This window comes from Mycteria americana, chromosome 3, assembly GCF_035582795.1.
Source record: "Mycteria americana isolate JAX WOST 10 ecotype Jacksonville Zoo and Gardens chromosome 3, USCA_MyAme_1.0, whole genome shotgun sequence".
NCBI classification, from domain to species: Eukaryota; Metazoa; Chordata; class Aves; order Ciconiiformes; family Ciconiidae; genus Mycteria; species Mycteria americana.
In genome coordinates, this window is record NC_134367.1 from 9020652 (window position 1) to 9044148 (window position 23497).

The 23497-nt window shown below is 41.9% G+C and overlaps 1 protein-coding gene across 6 annotated transcripts in view; it reads right to left on the bottom strand.

Annotated features, from left to right (window-relative positions):
• The window catches only part of KLHL29 (kelch like family member 29), a 409537-nt gene that overhangs the window by 337425 nt on the left and 48615 nt on the right, over positions 1-23497 (bottom strand). For 5 of the 6 annotated variants that reach the window (XM_075497845.1, XM_075497842.1, XM_075497838.1 and 2 more), the window contains exon 2: positions 1878-1984. The exons of the other annotated variant lie outside the window; for it this stretch is intronic. The gene's annotated coding sequence lies outside the window, so the exon portion shown is untranslated. The remainder of the gene's footprint in view (positions 1-1877; positions 1985-23497) is intronic. 6 annotated transcript variants of the gene reach the window in all.

Genomic DNA, 23497 nt, shown 5'->3' on the forward strand with positions numbered 1-23497 from the left:
GCAACAGTTTCATACATATATTATTATATACACTACTTATGACTGTACTGGCAGCACAGAAAAAAAGGATTAAATACACTCTCCCATACACACTTGTACACACCCAAGCATACACACAATTTCCTATTTTACCGTGAACATACTAATGATAGGAATTGAAAAAGGTTTTTAAATTATCAAAGTTATATTGAAAGCTTTAAGCTAGTTGCTCAGGGAAACATGCCAATTTCCAAGAGTGAAAGACTTGGAAATGGACTTTCACTGTTTCCAAAGTGTAGTTCAAACTCATTTATGGGAAGAGGCTGCCAGAAAGGTTACAATCGAGATGTGTTGGGGATACTGAGGTGTTCAATAAGGAATCCCGTGAAGGAACAGCAAGCACTGGAAGTAAGAATTGCACAACAGTGTGTGACAAAGATTAAACAGATTAAAAATAGGAAAAAAAAAATAGGACTTGGTGGTCTTGGCAGACAGCAAGGATAACTTGAGCCAGCAACATGCCCTTGCAACAAAGCCCGAGTGCATCTATCCTGGGCTGCGTTCACAAGAGCACAGCCAGCAGGTCCAGAGAAGCAATCCTTCCCTTTCATGCAGGACTTGTGCACCCTCCAGAACAAGAAGGCTTTGACATACTGGAGCAAGTCCAGTGGAGGATATCGTTGGCTGGAACACAGGCTGAGCTCCTACAGACCTCACTATGCTTTCCAATTCCCCAAAGGGAAGGTGCAGAGAAGACAAAGCGAGTCTATTCTTGGAAGGGCGCAGAGATATGACAAGCAGAAAGAAGCTGCAACAATAGAAATTCAGATCATAGATGAGGAAAATATCCTTCATGAGGTGGTGAAACATGGCAACAGGGGCCCAATAAAGTTTTGGAGTCCGAATCCTTGGAGATATTCAAAACCCAACTGGACATGGCCCTGTGACACCTTCTCTAGGTGATCTTGCTCTGAGCAGGAGGTTGGACTAGATTATCTCCACAGGTGCCTTCCAGGCTGAATTATCCCACAAATCTACATATACGGTTGGGAGAAGCCAGAAACCTGGTCGAAGGAGGCCAAGAGGACAAGAAAGATATCAAACAGCACCAAGGGCCAGGATTAGCTCCATGGAGAAAAAAAACCGAGAGAGGATTGAAAAATGAAGCTAGAAAAGTGGTGAGGCAAGAGAAACAGCATGTTGAAAAAGAAAGTGGTAGCAGAGGATCAAGACTTGAGGAAGAGGCAAAAAAGAAAAGCCAAATCTGTGTCCACTAAATTACACTTTCCTCCAGTAGCTGAGAGGTGGAAAATCCCACAAGAGCCATTCAGCAATGAAGTCAAGTGTTTTAAGTTTCTACTCCGGTGTGCATACTAGAATTGGATAAGAGAGGGAATCAGTTCTTTCTTTCCCCTCCCCATGCCCCCAAGAAACCAAGTGACCTTTAATCTCCTTTTTCCAAATATTTAAACTTGATCTTGCAAACTTCAGATATTTGTAACTATGTACATTATGAAGAATGTTTCATTTGTAACACAAAAATACATGCACATTTGTCAGCTTAAAACTCAAAATGTTCACTACACCCAAATAAGACTCTTACAGCTTTCTACAGTTTTGTAAGATATAGGCCTATGAGCCTGCAGACATACAAACTTTGCTCCCTCTTGGAGCTATAACACCAAATTCAAACACTCCTGATCAGGTTTACAGCATTAGCACTCATCCTACTACATCATTTTTCTATTCTAACACAGATGCTCAGTTGCACATGCTCCAATAGGGACTTTCAGCAGCCACTGAAAGGGAAAGCACAGCCCAAGTTGTATTCGTGTAAGCAAATAAGAGACCACGAAAGAAAAACAAACCACAAAAAGAACAGATATCTGCACACTTACCCTGCGATATCCAGAATCTGTATCAAAATCAGCCTCAGGTGTAACAGTCAGTAAACAGGACAGCAAACCCTTGCATTTAGCAGGAGGATTCTGGGAAGCCAGATTACCTAGAAAGAGTTGAAAAGAGTTATTTTAATACATGACGATGAAGTCACCTATGCTTAATAAGAACAGGCTTCAAATGAGCCACAGCACAAGAAAAAAATAGCTGCACAATGGGAGACGTTACATGCCACCATGATCGGCATGAACAATTTAATCCCCTGAAGGTGACAGAAATTTGTTATGAAGCACGGAGAGCTAGATGCTGGTAGAGTCTTAGGGTTTAGCAAAGAACATCTAATACCCAAGATAACACGATGTTAACCATCTAATCAAGGATGCGGAGGAGACCAGAAAGAGCACAATGTTTTGCTTAATTAGTTGCTATCAAAGAGAAGAGAGTTGCTATCAAAGTTCAAGCACTTGCAAAAACAAGGCAATCCAAGATTATTTAAAAGTTTAATAGTTTTCTAGAGTCTTTGGTAACACAGGGTTTGCCCGTGAAATAAAAATAATCCCTAGAGATAAATTTAAAGAAATATATCTCATTTTAATGCCCAGAGTAAAATGACTATTCATTAAAGCAAAGCCGTTTTATACCTATGTTCTCCATCTCAGATGTAATATATATGAAAGTAATCTTTATGACAGGAAGTGGCATGTAATCCTGCAAGAATGAACTGCTGTCATTATCCACAGATCAATACAATTTTTTTTAAATGGATGTAACAGTACCTATTGATTTCACATTTTTAGCACTGGAGTTTCAGTTTCTACAAAGAAGATTCTTATAATGACAAGAGAGCTGCATACACGTAATTGAGTTGATACAAACTAATTTGAAGTTTACAGTGCACTTCCCTTGTACAATGCAATCAGGGCTTCCCTCCTTTTACCTCAGCTTAAGCTTTTTTCATTTTAGATAAACTTTGTTTTGTGTAATTATAATAATTTCAAGGTGGTAGAGTAACACTTCACTAATCCTACCTGTGAGTTGTAGAAAGTTCACCTTCCAAGGAGATGTTTTGCATGGTATCTCCCTATCCTGCTAGCGCATTATTACAGAATATTTGTATGACTTTTGCTGTGTTTGAATAGCCTGACCAAATAATTTCCCTTGTGAAAGCCTAAAGCTGGCTCAGTGCTGAAGAGCTTACAGTCCGAAGAGGTGTGGTGAAGGTGAGGATGGTAAAGGAACAGGAAACAGAAGCACATGGAAGAGCTAAATGACTTATCCAAGGTCACTTGGTGGATCAGTCAAGCAATGAGCTCCACTGGGTCATGCTCTATTCCTTTAAGAGAGTTTAATAAAACTGGTAAATTCTCAGTATATTTCTGCAAATGAAGCATATAGCAACTCTGGCTTGACTAGCTGGTCAAATGGCTCATGCTGCAATGAATGATCTGTAACAAGAGCTGGCTGCAAGGCAAGATGTACATACCATCACACAGAGGAAGGAAAAAAAAGTCAGGCCACTATAAAAAGAGTTTAAAAAGATGGGATTAGGGCCAGCTGACATCCCAAAATTAATCTCATAAAGCAAACAGACAAAACATTTACAACTGTTAGTCCTTCCTTAATGCAGACAAACCAGAGCCCTGCCCAATCACTAGCCAGCTGCAAGTTAGTTTCTTGAAAACGTAAAGCAAAGTAATGCAAGGAAGAAGCACATAAAAGGCCTGGGGAAGGCACAGATATGTAAACATCTTGTCCACATTATCCCCCATCATTCCTGTCCTCTCTGTCATACAGAGCTCCATCCCACTCCCTAGCCTGCTTTGTTTACAGGGTTAGACTCATTTTGGAGTTAAGGCTTTTCAAACAGCTGGTCTACTTATTTATCTATTTAACATGTTGTTGAGACATTTCAGCTGAGTATTTCTGACTTTCATGACGTGCCTAAAGAATTTAGCATGGACTGCCTGAAAAAGCTCAAACAAAAATAAAGCCTTTTTTTGTTTTGCTTTTTGTTTGTCAGAAAGAGCTCTGTTTTCATGAAGCAGTTTATGGAAAGGAAAGGAAAAACTCAAGGGAGTAATTTCTCCTTTGCATAGTGACTCATCATATCATAGTTACCCCATCATCTCCAAGGGCAACACTAGGCCAGAGCTGCACTGGAAGATCTCCTTAGGGAAACATTCACTTTTCAAAGCCATCTCAGGACTCTTGTTCCAGGACCTTGCAGAACAGAAGAGCAGCCTTTGATAGTAATAAAAAAATAAAATGGGTTTCTGATAAGGAAGAAGCCTGAGAGGCCAATGACAGTTTTACATGAAGGAAACCTTTTTCTTTCCCACCTCAATAATGAAAGATGTGAAGAATATTTACAAAGTGTATTGTAGATTCTAGACAGCAGTGGCATAGGGAAAGGCCAAACAGACCTCACAGCTGGATACGGGACATCTGAAGAAAGAAGGATCAGAAGGAAAAAAGGAGCAAGAAAAGCAATAATCCGTCACCATGAAAATGGTACACAAAGACGGGCTTAAGTTCAAAATCTGTTTGCTTGCTCCTGGACACGCAGTCCCAAAGAAGAGTCAAAATTATTACTTGGGGCAACACAAAGACAGGATTAATAGTCTTTACTGTTTAACATACTGCAGTTTACATTATTTACTAGCATTTGGATGGGTTTTTCTTCCCCCACTTTAGAAATTCTTGGCTGTTCACAGGAAAGGATTTTAATCTTACCAGAACTTTATGGCAGTTGCCATTGAGGGGGATCGAGGAGAGCAACACCTGCCAAGCAGTTCTGAACCACTAGAATAAAATACTGAAACTGGAAGAGGCAGAAGCACAGCAAATAGCTTTAAACACCAAAACCAAGAGTTGCCATCTCTCATCAAGTGTACTATCTGTAAAGGTAAAGCCTCAATTACTAGGGTAAAACTAGGAGGAGGCCAGACAAAACATGGTATAAGAAGTTGGTGTCAGCTCGCCTACCTCATCAACATGGGCATCTTCATGAAGGGATGGCATAATCAGAGTTGCTTTTGGCTCAAAAGACCTGGTGAGAAGCAAGTCTGGATCTTTTGGGGAAAGCAGCTATATCAATTAGATTCCACCGAACTTCAGCAGTTCTGGGTTGGACAAAGTAGAGTTATCCTGCACCAGCAAACAATGAGATATGGTGATAGCACAAGCAGCTCACCATGCTTCAGCTTGAAGTAGTAACTTAGAAGAGAGTCTTCCAAAAGGCTAGGAAGGATAAGGGAGAGAACGATTTCATATGACGTCAAATCAAAAACATACTTTTCTCATGTAGCAAGACACTGTTTCAGAGTTTCTCTGCTACAGATGAAGTATCCAGCAATACAGCAGATCAGCTCACCCACCAAGAGCTGCACAGGGCATAAGAAGTATATACAGATTTAAACAGCATCCTTCTGATCTAAAGCAAGGTGAGGAGCAGGCAGCAACATTCAGCAATTCAGTACTGCAATGAGAGAAAGCCTGGAAAACCAGCACTTCCCTGGGTCAAGCGGGATCAGCCACCAGGACATCTGCCTTACTTTGTGCAGCATTCGCAGGACTAGGAAAACCAGAAGGAAAGCAGGGCAGGATTACTAACTGACTCATCTACTGCTATATAACCACACCTGCCAGGAGCAAGCTGAACAGCTTCCAAAGTGCAGGGAAAATCAGAGTGGAAGGCAGTATCTCTAGAACAAAGGCAACGGTGTGAGCAATGACTGGTGAAATTAAGGGATCAAGAATAATATTCTCCTTGCAGGAGTAATGGTGCTTCTTTGGGAAGGGAGAAAAAGAGTACGGAAAATAGACTACAGCTATCATACGAGTTCCCGGGTAGGGAATGACTTATGCTTGTTGTTCTGCATTGTGCAAACTCCTGGAAAGCAGGGAGCAGCCCAGGAGTCCTTCGGGGACTGTTCCAGAGCTCCCCCAAAGCAGAGTTCACCCAACAGCCTGCAGCAGAGGTGCACAACACGGACCTCAGTGACGATGCAACGCACCATGCAGCGCCTGCCCACAACATCTCGCTCAATTGGAAAAACGTATTTGGAAAGGAAGCCAAGGACATGGAGACAGTTACTGTAGGTTAATTAATCAGAAGTAGTTTAACGCAGAAGTATTCTACAAAAGCCTGCCTCTGCAGACAAGCTATAAATCAACTGTGAAGCAGAAAGTGCTTTAAAAATGCCCTTTACAAGCTGCTCTGCACTGCAAACATAACCTCCCCCACATCACATACCGCAGCGTGGGGCAGGGGGTAAAGAAAGGGAAAGGAGCACTTGGAGGCACAGTTGGAGCACACTCTCTTTGCAAATAAACAAGGTAAAGGAAAGCAAATCAGAAGGAAAAAAAAAAGACTCCGATATAAGGTACAAATACTTACTAGGCAGGCTAAGTAGATGTTTCATAAGCAGTAAAATAAGGGTGCTTATAGGCAGTATATCTGGCAAATCAAAATCAGTCACCCTGCAAACAGCCGAGCCTAGCACAACTGGAAAGCCATACAGACATAGGAGTTAAGAACAGACCGACATACCCAAAGCTGTCAGTGCTGCGCAGGTTAGGGACTACTGCTGTGCCATCCCGTATCTCTAGTGTATTTAGATTGGGGCTCTTCCAGGTCTACAAGGAAAATCTCTATAATGCCTGCTGTGACCTGTTGTCCTAATGTCCATAAACTGAGCAAGTGGTCTGAGAAGGGAGCAATTATGGATCCCACAAGAAGCTACACAGGCTCTGAAGTCGGGCATAGCTACAGCCAAGTGTTGCAGGCTGGAATAGGAAAAAAGAAAAAGCAAAACACAGGGCTGGAACTGAAGGATGCATCCATGTTCACAGCCCCACTTGACTTTATGGGAAGGAGTGACTGCTCTGCATGGTGACACCTGCAGAACGCTATTGTGTATGTTGACCCTAATCTATTATTTATTACAGAATTTACAGATCTCTCTCTTCCCCAAGTGACAACCAGCCAACTACTAATTTGCAGGCTAAAATGCTGCAAGGTCTGCAGACCCCAGAGCATTTGCTCTGGAATAAGGAATCACTCGACAAAGACGACCAGAGAGGAAGGTGTCTGCACATGCCTAAAGTGCAAGTTATTTATATAAATCTTTTACCAGCAACAAATGAGAGCATCACTGGATGTACTGTCTAACAGCTCTGGGTTTGAAATGATAATTGCTGGATTCCTAAGACTACTTGGTATGTTTTACTCATAATTTTTCTTGCAATCACACTCATCTCCTGAAAGCAGGCTGGGAACTATTAACATCTCTTCATCAAAGACTTAGACAGACTGACAGTAACCCTGAGGTTATTCTGTGTAATACTTTTGAATAAGTCCCCCAAATTCAAATGCTGGCCTGTGCTTCAAAGAGTTAAGCTGGAGAAAGGGAAAATAATTTTAGCTCGGTACCCCTCTGTTCCATTACATCAACGAATTAACTCCTCCTACAACATTACGTAGCTTTTGAGAAAACATTTGTGGTTTAGAACTGACTGTTCAGTTTGTATGACTGCATGGATAATCACTTCTTTAAAAGGAAGTATACATCAATAATATTCACGGGGAGCTTTAGAAGAGCTTGGCAAACATTTCTGACAAAACAAAAAACTCAAACAGAAGGATTACTCATAAAATGCTACATCAACAACTCTTTTGACAGGCATCTGGATTATGCTGCTCTTTAAAAGGGAAAAACAAAGATGTCACTTCGAAGTTTAAATGGAAACAGTGAAATATGCCATTAAAAATATCAGATCATAAACAAAGCTATTTTTGCAAATTCAAATGCAATGAGCAATTATGACAGTTTGCCAAGATAATTTACACTCTTTTTTTTCCAAAAATACTTTTAAAACACTGCAAGATGTACAGAGATCACAGGTTAGTAATGGCTTTATAGACCTAGAAGATCAGACATCCAGCATTAATAGTCTGTCAAGTCTCATCTTTTTCTTCAAATGGCCTTTAGTTGATGCTGTAAATGAAGTTAAGGCATACACACCTGCCCAACTGAACAAAACTCCAGAAGAAAATGTAGACAGCCACTTTAGGAGCCCATCCTCAAAGAATGCATTTCACCATCCTTCCCCTAAACCATGTTAAACGTAGAATTACATTATCCAGACAACATTACTTTCTGTGGTATTCTGTAGCAAGAGTCACAATCAGATGACTGTGATGATGCAAATCGGAATCTCTTACTCATTCGAAGTTGATTTAATTTGTATTTCCCAGGAAAAGCTCAAGGAAAGCTACTGAGATGTAGAGTTCAAAAGAGATATGCAAAATATTCACATGCAAAAAGAGACCGCTAAAAAGACTGCTTATTCAAACGAAGGCAGAGTTCTAATGGATCTGCAATGTTCAGTTCAAAATTGTTCACCCGAATAGTGAGGGGTCTTTGAAAACAAATACACGCAGTCTAGTAAAAGGGGTAGATTTCCTTAAAGTGGAGTCAGCTTCTTCACAATTCATTGAAGTCCACTGACTTTGCTGGAGATTCAGTGAAGGTAATAGGCACGTACATGTGTTTGAAAGGTCTTTTATTTCTTTATTGAAGCAAAGACTAGCAAAGACACCTTCTGCTGAAATGGTTTGAAGGCATTGGGATTAAAAGGCTGAGAAGTTTTAGGACAGCTTGACTAACACATCTTCCCAACTCCATTGCTTCACTGAAGCAGCTGGAGAGACTAGCGTTCAAAGCACTGAAGCATTTGAGGCTGAAAAGACCTCAACATCTTTGACATCATGAACTGACTTTCTGCGGTTTAAGGTCTTTTCCAGATTTTTGTCAAAAAAGTCAATAAAAAAAGTAGAAACAGAACAAGCCTGTTGGCTTGCCATTTGCAGATGGTTTTTAATAGAAAGTCCTACTCCTCCAGTAAGACTCTCAGGGACTACCATCGAGTCAGGTAACATAACCAGCTCTAGTTGGTTAGAAGACAGTTACATCATGCCTTTCCTAGTGTGGGAGGAACGCCGTTAGGCAGCTGGATAGGAACAGGCTGCTGCAAAAGAGCCAGGGCAGTGGCAAAGTAAGTACCTGGCTCAGAGTCTTCTGTGTTCCTCCTTGTCTTACAAGAAGCATTGCACAACACAAAGACAGACAGAGTGGAGAACAGGAACTGCACTTGGTTCACAATGTACCAGTGACAGCAAGGACAACGGTTAAAGAAAATCTAAAAGCTCATTCTGCTGGGTCTGATCCTGCAAAATGGGAAGGGAGAGCACAGTATCATTAGCTCGGAAAGAACAGCCTGTGCTCGAAAGGGCAAAAGCAACCGCTTCTCTTACGATCTGATCTAACACTGCCGTACCCCGAGAGAAAGTAACATAAGGATGCAATATTTAGGTACAAAGTAGTCTGAAAGGTAAAAACACAGCCAAGGTGATAACACTGCTACAGTGTGGTATGGCCAGCAACATTCTGCATACCAAAAAGGTTTTCAAAGCTGTGAGTGTCTACCTAGAGGAATTCTCCTTTAAGTATAGAGGGACTGACAGAAGTCACCTCTGATTCCCTAAATACAGTCTCCATTTTCTCTCAGACTCATTTTGTACTGACAAGTTGACCACGGCAGGGGAAACCCTATTCTCTTCACAGGGACCAACGCACTCTTTACTGACTAGATAATCCTAGTTATCCCTTTTTGACCTTAGTCCGATTCTCTTGCATATTATAAAGCACAGGACTCAATTTCTTGCCTTGTTCAGGAAGAAAAAAACAAAAATCCTGTCATGATTACCAAATTTCTAGTGAAGCCTTGAGGGTGTTGGTGAAGGGTTTTAGTGATTAATTATTCCTGCTGTCAAAATCTATTTGTTTCTTCTATTATGAATTTTCTTGGCTTTCATTTCTAGACAACGAATCTTGCTATATCTTTGTTCAACAGACTAAAGACTCTTCCTTTCTTAAAGTTTCCCACATAGAAAAGCTAATCAATTCTTTCCTTCTCTTGGATTAGGATAATGAATGATTGCAAGAAATCCCAGTGGCTTAAAGGCATATCTTTCCACCCCTTACTCACCATCACCACTCTTCTACCATCTCTCCCTAGCTCATCAACCTCCTTGAGCTGCAGGCAGACCTGAACACAGCATTCTGGGAGCGTCGGCAGTAGGGTCAGGCCCAGATTTAGCACAGCCTCCCTGAAGTTCTCCTATGGATGTACACAAAGATTGCTGACACAGGCAACGCAAGGGCTTTGTCCTACAAGCTCACGTTCCCCTGGTGTCAACTCAGGGGTGGAGCAATAGCCCCCTCTCCTCCTCTCCATTGCCTTCAGAGGGAGCCTAGGACAACTAGTTGAGAGTAGGACACCAAATTGTAAACCCAAATCGTAAAGTTGGGTAAACTCAATTCCCATCCCTTACACATGCCAAATAGAATTATTTTGTTCTAGTTTCTCAGTCAAAATGGTGTCTCCAAGTCAAATGCCTTGTAGAAGCCATAAATATCAAACTTGCAACCACATTAAAAACACCTAATAGGTATCAGGTTAGCTTGACAGGATCTATTTTCTATAAGCTCGTGTTGATTGGCATTAATTATATTTCTCTTACTCAATCCTTTATCAGCTGTCCCATTCATTATACCCCAGATCAATATTAGAATGACAAGACTCAAAACCTCACACCTTTGAGGCACAGATCTTGGCCACTTTTCCAAAGCAATGAACCAGATTTCCAAAGCTGACTGCCAGCAGCACACTGGCATAACAGAGCTCTTAATCTCCTCTCTCCACCTCCCAATTACAACACTAAAAAAAGATCTGTAGCTTAATTTGTCATCCCCAAAGAAACAGCAGAATAAACAGATCAGTTACAAAAGATCCCCTCTAGAGGAAAGAGAAGAAAGCAAGCAAAGACAGAAGAGGAAGTGTGGGAGGTGAGCAGGTTACAGTCAATCAAGCTTTTGATTCCATGAGAATAATTAGAAAAAGAAGCAATTCCTTCACAGTAAGAATTTGTTCTCCTGATGTAAATTGTTGATTTTAGCACATATGACCATCACAGAATTCATTCAATTGCGTGAGGAGATCATGCTGTTAAAATTGAGCTGCTAGATTTAATTTAAGAATTAGGTTATATAAAAACATAGGGTTTAGGCTCTTTACATATGGTGCCGAGAAACTTTCATCAGTGGGTGGCCCGAGAGCTAACCTTCCCCAAGAAGAGTCAGCACTGCTTGCAATCGTCCAGATGCCTATACATGAGATAAGCGGAGGGAAAGCATTTTCCTAGAGGACTCGTATTTTCCTGGCAATCACGTATTTTCAGTTGCAACCTCCAGCACCTCCCAACTAGCAAGCTTTCTCAATAAGCTTGGCGGACAGTCTCCACACAACTACTCTGAATGAGGCATTACAGCAAGTCATTTCACACCGTTAAGTTACTACCATCTTCATGATGCTTTGACTGTATCTGGAGAGACATGAATACTCCAGGTGAACTGCAGTGCTTCCCTTGACACACTTGTTTACAGCTCTGACTAAAACGTGTGCAAGTTCAGCAGCTACATAGGTAGCAGAGAGCTTGCTTGTGTCTTACAAACCAGCACTGGCGTACTCAGGAAGGTATTCATTTTTAAAAAGTCAGATATCACCCATGGAGAAGACTACTGTTATTTGTCTTACAGCCCCAGGTAGTGTCCTGCAGCCTGTCATCAAAGGCTTTGAGTAAGACTATCACACACCCATTTCCTGACATGGAGAATATACTGATGACAGAGAGTATGTACAATGTTCATGCTCCAGCACCAGGAATGCTGCTGTTTACTTCCACAGCTTTCTCCTCATGGCCTAACAGCGATGTCAGATTAGTACACAAAAGCCTTCTCCACAGCTCCAGCTCTCTGATGGTGCACTTCCCAGGTGCAAGCTCTCCATCTTATCTAACACCTCCATTCAAATTCTCCTCACTCAGTGTCCTCGCTAATGGTCCTCATTTGTCATATGCATAATTCAGAGACTCTCGAAACACTGACTGCCTTCATGTGATTAGTTCAGACAACTGTCTGGTCCTAGACCACTTCCACAAGCTACTCAACCTGAACGCCATGCTACGGGCACACACTGTTGAGAAAAAGGTCTATCAAAACTGTTTTGCTGTGCTGCATGGCTTCTGCAATGACTCAGATTCAGAGATGCACAAGGCCTGTACAAAATAATGAAATTTCGTAACAGTCCAGGACAAATCAACTGAAGATGTCCATGCTCCAAAGAACTTCAAATACATTGGTGTCTCATGATCCATCAAATGGGGAAAATCAAGTTACAGGTATAAAAGAAAATGCATATTGTCACATGTTTAACCAATTCTTCCCTCCTTTGCATGAAATCCCACTGGCTGGGTCATCACATCTGTTACTGACTCCAGACTGCATTACTGCAATTCACACAGAAACGTGGGCATGACCTAACACCCAATGGGAAAAAGTCAATTTATCTTTGGATTCTCATGCATGGAGGTTACAGTCTGGCGTTAGGCCCTCACTGAGGTGCAGGTAGTGTGAGCACCTCCTCACCTTCAGAGGAAAGCAGTCTTGTTCCAATTTCCAGAACTGTGGCTGAAAAAAAAATGGCTGTTTTAATCAAGACAACAGGGACAGTGCAGTATCTCAATCTGTACCTCAGTCCATATGGACCTCTGTTCAGCAGTTAACACGTGACTCACCTGTTTCTTTGGACTCTTTCTCCCAAACTACAATAGACAGCCCCAGAATTAATCTTTGTGATTGCAAGGGTAACTTCTCACCATGAGAATAGTGTGGCCATAGGTTATTAATGAGGGTCCTGATCAAGTGCACATTCAGTCCAAACCATTTGCTAAAAAGTTATCCTCCTATAGGCTATATAAATACATAATACATCTACATTAACCTGTGTGACACTGAAGCAGCCTTTCCAGCAATCTGGCCTAAGTAGACTCTTATACCTCATTTGAGTGAGTGAGCACACATTTTAAATAATGATGAGAGACTCCAATTTTCACATTTTCATGGATGCAGTGTCAAATTTATTTGTAATAGGATCATCTATTATCTGTCAGTACTGAGCAAACTAGGTGAGAAAATAATGGTTAGTAGTACATTATCTAGAATCCCGATGAAAATTAGCACAAGGTAAATGGAGTTGTTGAAAACAAAAATGTTACTTGTTGATTGCTTAATGCAGCCTGCCTTGATTTAAGTTATTTCTAATATGAGATCAGAACTTGTTGGGTTTTTTTTTTGTTCGAAAAAGTTACTTTCCTCCACCCATTCAATTTTAGACATGGAATATTTAATCCACTGAAGCACCTTTGTTACAGTACATCTGTTTACAGCAAAACTTACACCAGTGTCAGACAGAAAGAAGAGGAAACAGTGTTACCAACTCATGAGAGAGGCACTGAAGCTGGGAGTTTCACCCACTTGATCCTGACTTTATAGCTTCTATGTGGACAGATATGCCACCCTTTATCCAGATGCCCCATAGGTTACAGGAAGAGCTGGAAGGCTGGCCTATCTCCTTGTTCATTTTCTCATCTGCAGCCTATAAACCGAGGTGAACAAAACCAAGTTAGACTTACTGCCCCAAGGTTTTCCTACCTTCTAAAGTAAAGAAGCTTTTCCTCCTTGGAGACAAAAAAATCAGCATGTATTTGTGTGTATATCTGGGGATTAGCAATACAACCAGATTACGGACCACTACAGTGCTCAATATAGCAGCAGCCTCTTCCAAAACTAGATGAAAGAAGCACCTGGTGGTAAGAATGTCAGCTCTCCATAACTCACTTGGTCTCTTATCCTTTCTTAACTTCCCCAAACTGTATTCAGGTGTAAGTTTCAGATCACTTCTGTGGCAAGAGGACACATTATTAACCACTATCACTTCTTGCCAAACCTGTTTTGATACCACAGCACGAGGCTTCAGCAGTAGATGCCTTCAGTGCCACTGCTGAAAGAAGAGCTAGAAAAGCTGCTGCGTGCCAACGTGGACTGAGGAACTGAGATTTGCTTCACCAGACTCACCTAAAGCTTGTGTTGGCCAATGGAAAGAAGATGAGGAATCAACACTGAGGGGGAGGACAGGTCTTCTGCTGAAGTTACACATTATGACAGTGAAAACAGTATCTGAATACACCCACATGGTCTTGTCTTTGGTTTGCTCACAACATATTCACGGGGGGGGGGAAGTAGTAACCAAAAAGAACTAGATAGCAAATGGAAACATCATGCTTTGAAGCTGATATGAAATTTTAATGGAATTTTGTTTGTCAGGCCCATTAAAATCATCCTTTGATTTATGGAAGAAATGATTTCATTTATAGGCACTAAAAATAAAAGTGTTTTAGATGTCCACTAAATGGAAATACTCTTACAAGAGAGTAAAATGTTTTTTTCCCTTAAGAAAGCATAATGAAATTCATACTACTTTGTAGTAAAATAAATATTTCTCAGTTATATGGGATTAAAATATAATTTCTAATTTAATTTAAAAAACAAAGTATTAAAGCTTAGGTTTGATGTAAGGGCTTAAACAGACTAAGGTTTAAAGAAAACTTTGAATGATATCAGTGAATTCTCTTCAAGATATGAGTAAAAGAGTAACAACTTGAAACTATACAAAAAATATCCATGGAAGATCTTCTTGCCATCCGATGTCAATTCAAGCACATTTGTGTGTTTAAACACTGTAAAGCTCAAGTATATAGCTATATTATTACTTTTATAACTGCTTAAGTGCTACTATTTTTATCTTTTCCTTCTGTAACCTTTCCCGGGTCAGATTTTTCAGCCTTTGCTGTCCAGAATTACATTTTTTCTTTGTTTGTTTCAACATAGCCAGCAGTTACTCAGAAAGTAGTTTCTTTACTGGGACCAATTCACTGAAAATAAGACTAAGAAAAGTTAATTTCTCAGTCACAGGCTGGCAAAAGAGAACCAAGTGGGAAAGAAAGATATTATAGCCTAATATTATAACCTTATAAGCATGGGGCCACATAATAACCAGTTTAGGCCCCTAGAAGTACATGCAAGCATTTTTGGAAAATCTCATTACAGCATCTAAGTGGATGGGCACCAGAAGTTTGCATGTATGTAATTCTCTTTGAAATCAATAAAACTGAAAAACTCTAAAGCCTAGATACACACAAGTTACAGGGTAGGTTGTGACCAAAGGAGGACATTAGTATCCAACACACAGTTTTGGCAAGCTTTATGAGCTTGCATCCATGGTATTAATGATTTAAAGGCCACTTCTGTGTGGGTTTTTCTCTACTTGACCTGAACGCTTTCAAGACTGTTGTGTTTTCATACGTACCAGAACTGTGCTAGTTGGAGTAGCAACGTTGCAATCGGGCTCTGCAACCTATAAACTAAATGAAGCAGCACCCAAACGCTGCTAAGGATCCACCTTACTTTGCTCTGCGTAAAACATCAAAAACCTTCATAAAAAGAGGCAGCGTAAGATACTGCCTATAGGTAGGACACACACAAGAAACCAGGGAGCACTACAGTTCTCACATGTCCCAGGCGTATCCCAGAAGCAGGGACCAGACGCTGACCTGCGGTCTGGTGCCGTAACCATCAGGTCCTGCGAGTCATAACCACCAGTTCTGCTGCGTTCTGCCTCTCTCCCATCGCTGCTCAAAACAAGGAGCTTCACTGATTGCAGGTGTTCAGACAAATACCTGAAGTATGGCTTGCCATAAATTAATTAATCTGTTTAAAATTTAATAAAGCTACAATATTTTTTACTTAACAAAGAATATGAAGTGTTAAAACCTAATAGTGGGCAAAGATAAGAGTATATTACTATGACTAGAAAAGAGTGGTATAAATTGAAGGTATTTAGTTGCAAGTCATAACATTTCAGTTATTACTAACTGAAGAATATTACGGTAACAAGTTATATGCAATACAGAACAAAAATAAATCAATTACTTAAATAAGTATTCCTTGTTTTAAACCCTAAATAATTTAAATCCTAAAGACTGCAGTCATTTTGATTTAGAGCATTTCACCCTGACATATACTTGGAGTAAAAATGGAAACATGTAGTAAATCACCTCTAAAATAACTGGGTATCAGGACAGAGTGAGAATGGAGCTGTGCTAGAGATGAGAAACACTTCAAGGAACCATCAAGGCAAAGAAGAAAATATTCAACAGTATGTCAATGAGAAGCAGCTTCATGCTAAGAGGTACGGGAGCACCTTAATCAGTGGAGCAAGGGCAGGAGGGAGAGATGCTTCTGGATGAGCTGGCACTGGAGCGCAAGTGGCCTCTGTCAAATTCTTGGGGTTCATCACCCTCCTAACAACACTCCCGAGAGGAACAAAATGTGCTTTTGCTTAGTGCACACCACAACTGACAGGTGAAAGGAGGTATGCAGCTTTATTTTGAAATTTTACATGAACGCTTAATGGGCCGGAAAAAACCCCATTCGTGGAGTTTTGCATTGTTCAGTAATTTCTCTAATTATAAAGTGACTTCGAGCACTGCTATTGTTGCAGACAGTCCTTTCCTATTAGGGCCCATTGTTTAAGAAGCTGTGTGTGAGCACCGAGAACCCCCGCACACCAAAGTGAGCATCTCCTAAGTGTCACTTCTACAAAACCATTGTTCCTCCAGCAGGTAATACGCACATTATCTATGCTGACCTCTCCTTAATTTATAATACCTCTATGTCATAAACCAATTATCAGCATTTGACATGAGCAGCACTTGCTAGTTTGAAAAGCAATTAAAATTTAGGACCTGTCTCTTGCAACAAAAAAGCATTCACAGAAGTAGCACTAGAGAAAAGTTGGGGCACGCAAGCCATCAGTCTAATTCTGCCTCTATCAATCACACGAGGTCTCACTGAATGGCAACGTGCAGGCAAGCAAACAGCAATGTTTACGAGGTGCAGCTGGTGGTACTTACATTAACAGCAAAAGCAGCATCAGTTAAATTAACATTCTTCATTCTTTCATTGCTCATTATGGTTTGACAGACATACCCGCAGTCCACATAAATGACTTAGAGCAAGAGAGCTGTCTAGCATCCTGCCATGAAACAAGACCACCTAATGGGAGCAGCCACTGTAATTAAAACTCTGGAAACCAAGATTTATACCACTTTAAGGATGCAGTGGTGGGTATTATGACCTACCTTAAGTTTATTAAAGGAATCGTGAAAGCCCATGCCATTACTCAAGTGAAAAGTAAGAGCCTACTGTTTGTGATATTTGTCCGATAAAAGGGACTCAAGTGTCTTTTGATCTAGGAATCGTTTGTGTTGTTTCAGGTCTGGAGATGCAGGGGGAGAGGAAAGAAAAAGATATTACTTCAGTATTAACTAATCAGCTTCCCCAGGAGAACACTCTCCCTAAGTCTTATTTGTTCAAGACCACAAGATTTTCTTTGATGGGGAATGGCAGCAACTGGTTCTGCTTAAAAATTTACAGCCACATTTAATCTCTTGGATCAAGAAAAGTTAATGTCATCAATTCAAGGCTGTATTTCATGGAACTGTCTCAGAGATGAATACGGTACCAAAAGGGGGTGAAAACCCACAAGTATTTTATAAAAGCATCTCCAAAGCCCCAGAATTAGACTTGACCAAGTAACAGAATCTGTTCAGACTGGAACTCAAGTGCATTAAGGCAGTATTAACATTACCATCAGGAAAAGTATGTTTAAAAAAATAAAAATCACATGGACCTGTAGTTATACACCACCTTTAAAACACTGTGCAAACGAGTCTTAATACTCTTAGTTACTAAGCACAGATTAGATTATGAAAGATGAATCAGCATTTGCAGAAGGTGCTGAAGGTGGGAACCACCGAGGAACACGCCATGTGGCAGCGTGGTGCTCCCGCTCCCGGCCAGGCACGCGGCACTGCAAGGCACGCCAGGAGTGGGGCTCGCATAAGACAGGACACTGGGAAGGCAGGAGTCTGGCGTAAGCCCAGGAAATGCTGTGGAGAGGAACCAACCTTAAAATCTTGCTCTCTGCAGGAAGCTAAAACCCTCACTTCAGCTTCCCAGGCATGATCTCCCTACCGGAGTTTGCTCTTTGTTTCACCTCCCTTCCCCTCTGCAAAGAGCAATAAAAAGGGGGAGCTTTTTTGACCTCTTCCCCTTAAAGCGGTTCAAAGGTATCGTTCCCCTTTCCTTCAATGGCTCAGTGGTTGAAGCACTTGCTTTAAATACAGACATCTGTGGTTCAATCCCCTCCACTGCCTGAGACCTGGAATCCCACCTTCAGCCCCCAGGAGGCAGCTGTAACCACCCGGCTATCAATCAGGGCACAGGCTGGGACGTGAGCCTGTGTGCAGGACCCTTTCCACCCCTCCCAGCAGGGCGGCTCTCCTGCTCCCTGCTGCGGCACAGGAGGAAGGCAAGCCTGCTCCCCGCCACCGCACTCCCATATGGGGCAGAAACGGCTCTGCCATCTCATACCATACATCTGTATGTACATACACGTGCTTGTGAGCTCCAGGCACCCAAAAAACCAAAACAGAACATCAAAAAGGCTTTTCAGCTTAACAAATATATTATACCAGTAAATAGCATTTAGCAGGTCAGTGCCCGTTCTCTGGCACAGCGTAGCTCCCACCTATATGCCCAAACTCCCCTCCAGAGATGTATTTCTGTCCATCCTGCTTCCAGAGACATGCCCACACCTGAGCATGGTCCAGGGAAAGCCCTCAGGGAAAGCCCTCAGGCAAAACCCTGCCCCGGAGCACGTGAAGACCACCCAAATGCACAATTACACTCCAGCCTGTGCCCTGGCCCTATTTAGTTTACCAATATAGATGTAGCCGTACAGAATCAAGCTAAAATTAAAATTATAGCATTTAAAGCAACCTCAGGTATACAGAGCCTAAAGAGGGCCTTAAGTGGCAAGCACCTCCATGGCCTAACCCACAGCCAGGACTTCAGCCTGTGCTGCTTTAACTGACAACCTAATGCAGCCAGTATTGGGGGAAGAACAAAACCCCTCAAATCCAAACACCACATTTGTTGTGGTCAGCTGCTCATTTCCTGTGAAATATTCCCACTTCTTGCAAGACGTAGGAGTTCAGGAAGCAAGTTAAATAGCTAAGGGCATATCTAAATTTAAGAGCTCTTCTGTGAGGACCCCATCGCTCTCGCCCACCGCCCCAGCAGCCTAGGGGCTTGCTGCTCCTCACTCAGAAGACTGTTTTAGAACAACCAGCTTCCTGACACAGGGCTGAGCAAAAGTCCCCTTGGGAACTAGTTAACACTGATCTTGTTTTCTTCCTTGGTGTCTCCAAACAGCTGGGCAAGGGCTTTGCTTGCCCCGAGGGAGCATATGCGGCATCTCCCCAGCACCCCTGCCCTGGGACCGCACTCCCAACCTGCCGGGATGACAGCCTCTTATGCCCAGACAGGACTCCCAGCCAACCTTCACATGACACAAATATGCAAGTTAATTCACCAAGAAAAGCTTTCTTTTTCCAGGAAGTTTAGCAGGTGCTAGGAAGTCTCTTGAAATATTTGCCCAAGGGCTGCAAATGAAAACGGATCCAGAGTTCCTCACTCCCACTCATGTCACTGAAATCCCAACATCATCAAGGGCTTTGCTGCATGGGGGTACAGTTTTGCTTGTCCCACGATGAAATTACAGGAATATCTACAGAGGAATGCCATTTGGGACACACATGGGAGGGGAATGGCTAGAAAATACTGAAGTTTGTGTTAGTTTTGCTATATAGTTCATCCATAATTTAATACAGGTAATTCTGTTAGAAGGATGTTGCCTATCACAGAAAGATATGAAGAAACAATGCTCTCCATCTGTTTTATTATTTTTGGGGGGGGGGGGAGTCAACCCCCAAAGAGATAGTTAAGACTAACTTAACCTGAACAACTAATGTAGTACAACTCCTCTTGTATATTCTTCAGCCAGAAGAGATATACTCTGCTTCCTAAAAACATGTTTACTCAGAACAGTGCTGGAACGCAAAAATGCTACTTACTGTCGATGGGAACACTAAGCACAGAGTCAGATATGTAAACACTGGAGATTTAAGTTTTCTGCAGATGACATATTGAAATTTCAGGGGTCGTGCCAGAAAACCATTCCATGTTTTTTTCCTTCCCACATCAGTTTGTAATATTAGAGTCCCCTCTAGAACTCTGCCTTGCTGGCATCTTAGAAGCTCATGGCAATACTACCACAGACAAGAATCTCATGTAAGGTAGATATGATTTCTATTAGTAAAATTAAGATAGTCCAAACCGAGTGGTGGGGTGGGTGGTAGGGAACAAGCAGAACACATGCCGAGTTGTTAAATCACCTCATTGTTTCTAGTGCCATCGGACCTGATCCAAAGTTCACAAACATAAGACACCCTCTTCACTGATTGTAAGGAATGTTGGATTCAGCTTACAGTCCTTTTTGTCTGCAGAAGAGCTGCTGGGAAGAACCTCAGTAACCGCTTCATGGATATTCACATAGCTGATTTAATAACTCAAGTTCTAATCAAGCAGTTAACTGATTAAGGCTACAAAGATCCTCCATCAAGCAAACTTTTTCGTACAAAAAATCCTCATACCTACAGTGGCAACTCAGCTTCTGCCTTCCATTTGTTAAACAGTAATGATTTACAGTCATAACAGGTGAAAATCTCTGCATTTAAAACTTCTCCAGGTTACTTTAGTGAAATGCAAGCCAAACAAAACAGATTACAGCTTCTCACAGAGCTAACATACTAGGTATCTAACTACAGAACATGAATCAGCTATTCAAATTGAACCCTTACAACCTAAGAGACAAAGCTTATGTGCTAAGCAGCACATGCTCTTTTTTTTTTTTAAAAACCAGGTGCAAGCTTGTGAAAACGTGTTATCTTGTTGCTAATAGCGATCACCAACTGGGATTTGATAAAAGGACAACTAGGCTTAGCCTACTTCAGAAAGGGACTCATTAAAAAACAGGAGAAAAGAAAAAGCACTCAATGTAACAAACAACAAGAGATTATCCCTTGCAGCACAGTCTCCACCTGTGATTATATGCGGTAGCAGTAATATGTAACATTGTCCAAGATCCCAAGGAAAGCGGGAGATGCATGCCTGCACATTTTTCACTGTAATTCCATGTCACATAAATGAAGATGACATCTGAATGCTATGCGAGTAGTATTTGAAAGACACGCTTAATTTTTTTTTTTTTTATATATAGTTATACATGTGTAGTTTAATATATAGTTACAGACACAGGAGGAAGGCCAAGAAACCCACACATGGTAGTGGACTGAAGATTACAGGTCAGCACGCCATACTACCTAACAAGTCAAGTATAATTTTGGACTTCCTATACAGACAAATTTCACTACTGCAATAGAAAGGGGTATATCCCTACTATGCACACAAAGCTGGATCTAAAAAAATTAAAATTAAGTAGAACAATTTTATCATCATTGCAACTCTCAAAGGTACATACCATTTGTGTAAAAGGACTGCGCACAACTAGAAATGGGAAAGCATCCATTTCATTTCATTCAGGCTCTGCAGAGGGACCTGGACAGGCTGGATCGATGGGCCGAGGTCAATTGTATGAGGTTCAACAAGGCCAAGTGCCAGGTCCTACACTTGGGCCACAGTAACCCCATGCAACGCTACAGTCTTGGGGAAGAGTGGCTGGAAAGCTGCCTGGCAGAGAAGGACCTGGGAGTGTTGGTTGACAGCCGCCTGAATATGAGCCAGCAGTGTGCCCAGGTGGCCAAGAAAGCCAATGGCATCCTGGCTTGTATCAAAAATAGCGTGGCCAGCAGGACTAGGGAAGTGATCGTGCCCCTGTACTCGGCACTGGTGAGGCCGCACCTCGACTACTGTGTTCAGTTTTGGGCCCCTCACTACAAGAGGGACATTGAGGGGCTGGAGCGTGTCCAGAGAAGGGCAATGAAGCTGGTGAAGGGTCTGGAGCAGAAGTCTGATGAGGAGTGGCTGAGGGAGCTGGGGTTGTTTAGCCTGGAGAAAAGGAGGCTGAGGGGAGACCTTATTGCTCTCTACAACTACCTGAAAGGAGGTTGTAGAGAGGTGGGGGTCGGTCTCTTCTCCCAGGTAACAAGTGATAGGATGAGAGGAAATGGCCTCAAGTTGCGCCAGGGGAGGTTTAGACTGGATATTAGGAAATTTTTCTTCACCGAGAGGGTTATCAAGCATTGGAACAGGCTGCCCAGGGAAGTGGTTGAGTCGCCATCCCTGGAGGTATTTAAAGGACGTTTGGATGAGGTGCTTAGGGACATGGTGTAGTGGTGGTCTTGGCAGTGTTAGGTTTACGGTTGGACTCGATGATCTTAAAGGTCTTTTCCAACCTATATGATTCTGTGATTCTGTGATTCATCCATTTCATTCTCTTTTATAGAAAGATATCATTTAAAATTTATCATCATCTAGGCCAGTGGTCTCTTTCTTAGGATCTGCATGTTGACACAGCAGAGAGAGCTGAGAACATCATGGGAACCTCGCAAGCTACACCAAGAGTTACAACTTTCTCCAGTATAGGCTACGCCAAGACAGGCAGGTCCAGAAGAGTGAGGACCACATGAAAAGCAAGTCATTTGCTGTGCTACAGACCCACTGGCTTCCCAGTTACCCTCAGCAGTGAACTGCAGACTTGACCAGCAGAGGTACTCAAGTAGGGCAGTTAAGTCAACAAGCCAAACAAGGTTGCCACTGCAACAAACTGTACGCTAAAAGGTCTCAAAAATTGAGCCTATAGAGAAATTATCTGGATACCGAGGCTCTGACAAGCCAGCTCTGCCCATGGATATATCAGGAGCAGCTGAAGCTGGCTACTATGCTCAGCCACTTGCAATCGTTACCTGCCAAGTAATGGTTTCAACTCTACTGCACTTTGTGAGTCTTTCCTTGCCTGGGTTAGTCAAATCCCCTTTGATGACTTCTCAGGCTAGGCTGGCTGGGCTGCCTGACAAAACTGGGTACTGAGTGCTCCCATCTTCCCTTTTACCAGCAGCACAGCACCACGCAGCTGCGGAGGCATGGAGGAGTGGCAGTAACATATTCCAAATGCAACAGCAATTTCTAAAATGAATGCTCCTCTACCAGCTACAATTATAGCTCTCCAGGATACTAGAAATCAGCAAGGTCAAAAGCTATACAAGTAACAGAAAACAGATGAGTGTGTTCTCAAAATCCACAGCTTATGTCGATGTTGAGGAGTGGGTTAAAAGATATAACTAAATACAAGAATTCATCATAGACATGATGAACCAAGATGGGAAAATGGTCCTCCCTCCCCACAGAAAGAGCAACATTAAATTAGGATTTCTAATGCTGAAAAACTGCTGAAGGACTGGGAGCCAATTAACAGCCAATTTCTGCAAGCTGCATTTCAAATGTGATATAGGAAAATGACAATTATAGGATACTGCACACCAACAGACAACTGTGCTGCTGAACTCGCAGCTTGCTACAAACTGTGACAGCGTCCTCAGCCATGACATCTGCTTACATTGGAGAGTCCCGACAACAACCAGAGAGAAGAATGAAATCGGTAAGCGTGCTTGGAAATAAATAAATAAATGAAAATAATAATAAAAAGAGTCAGGATGGCAAAAGACTGACAGAAT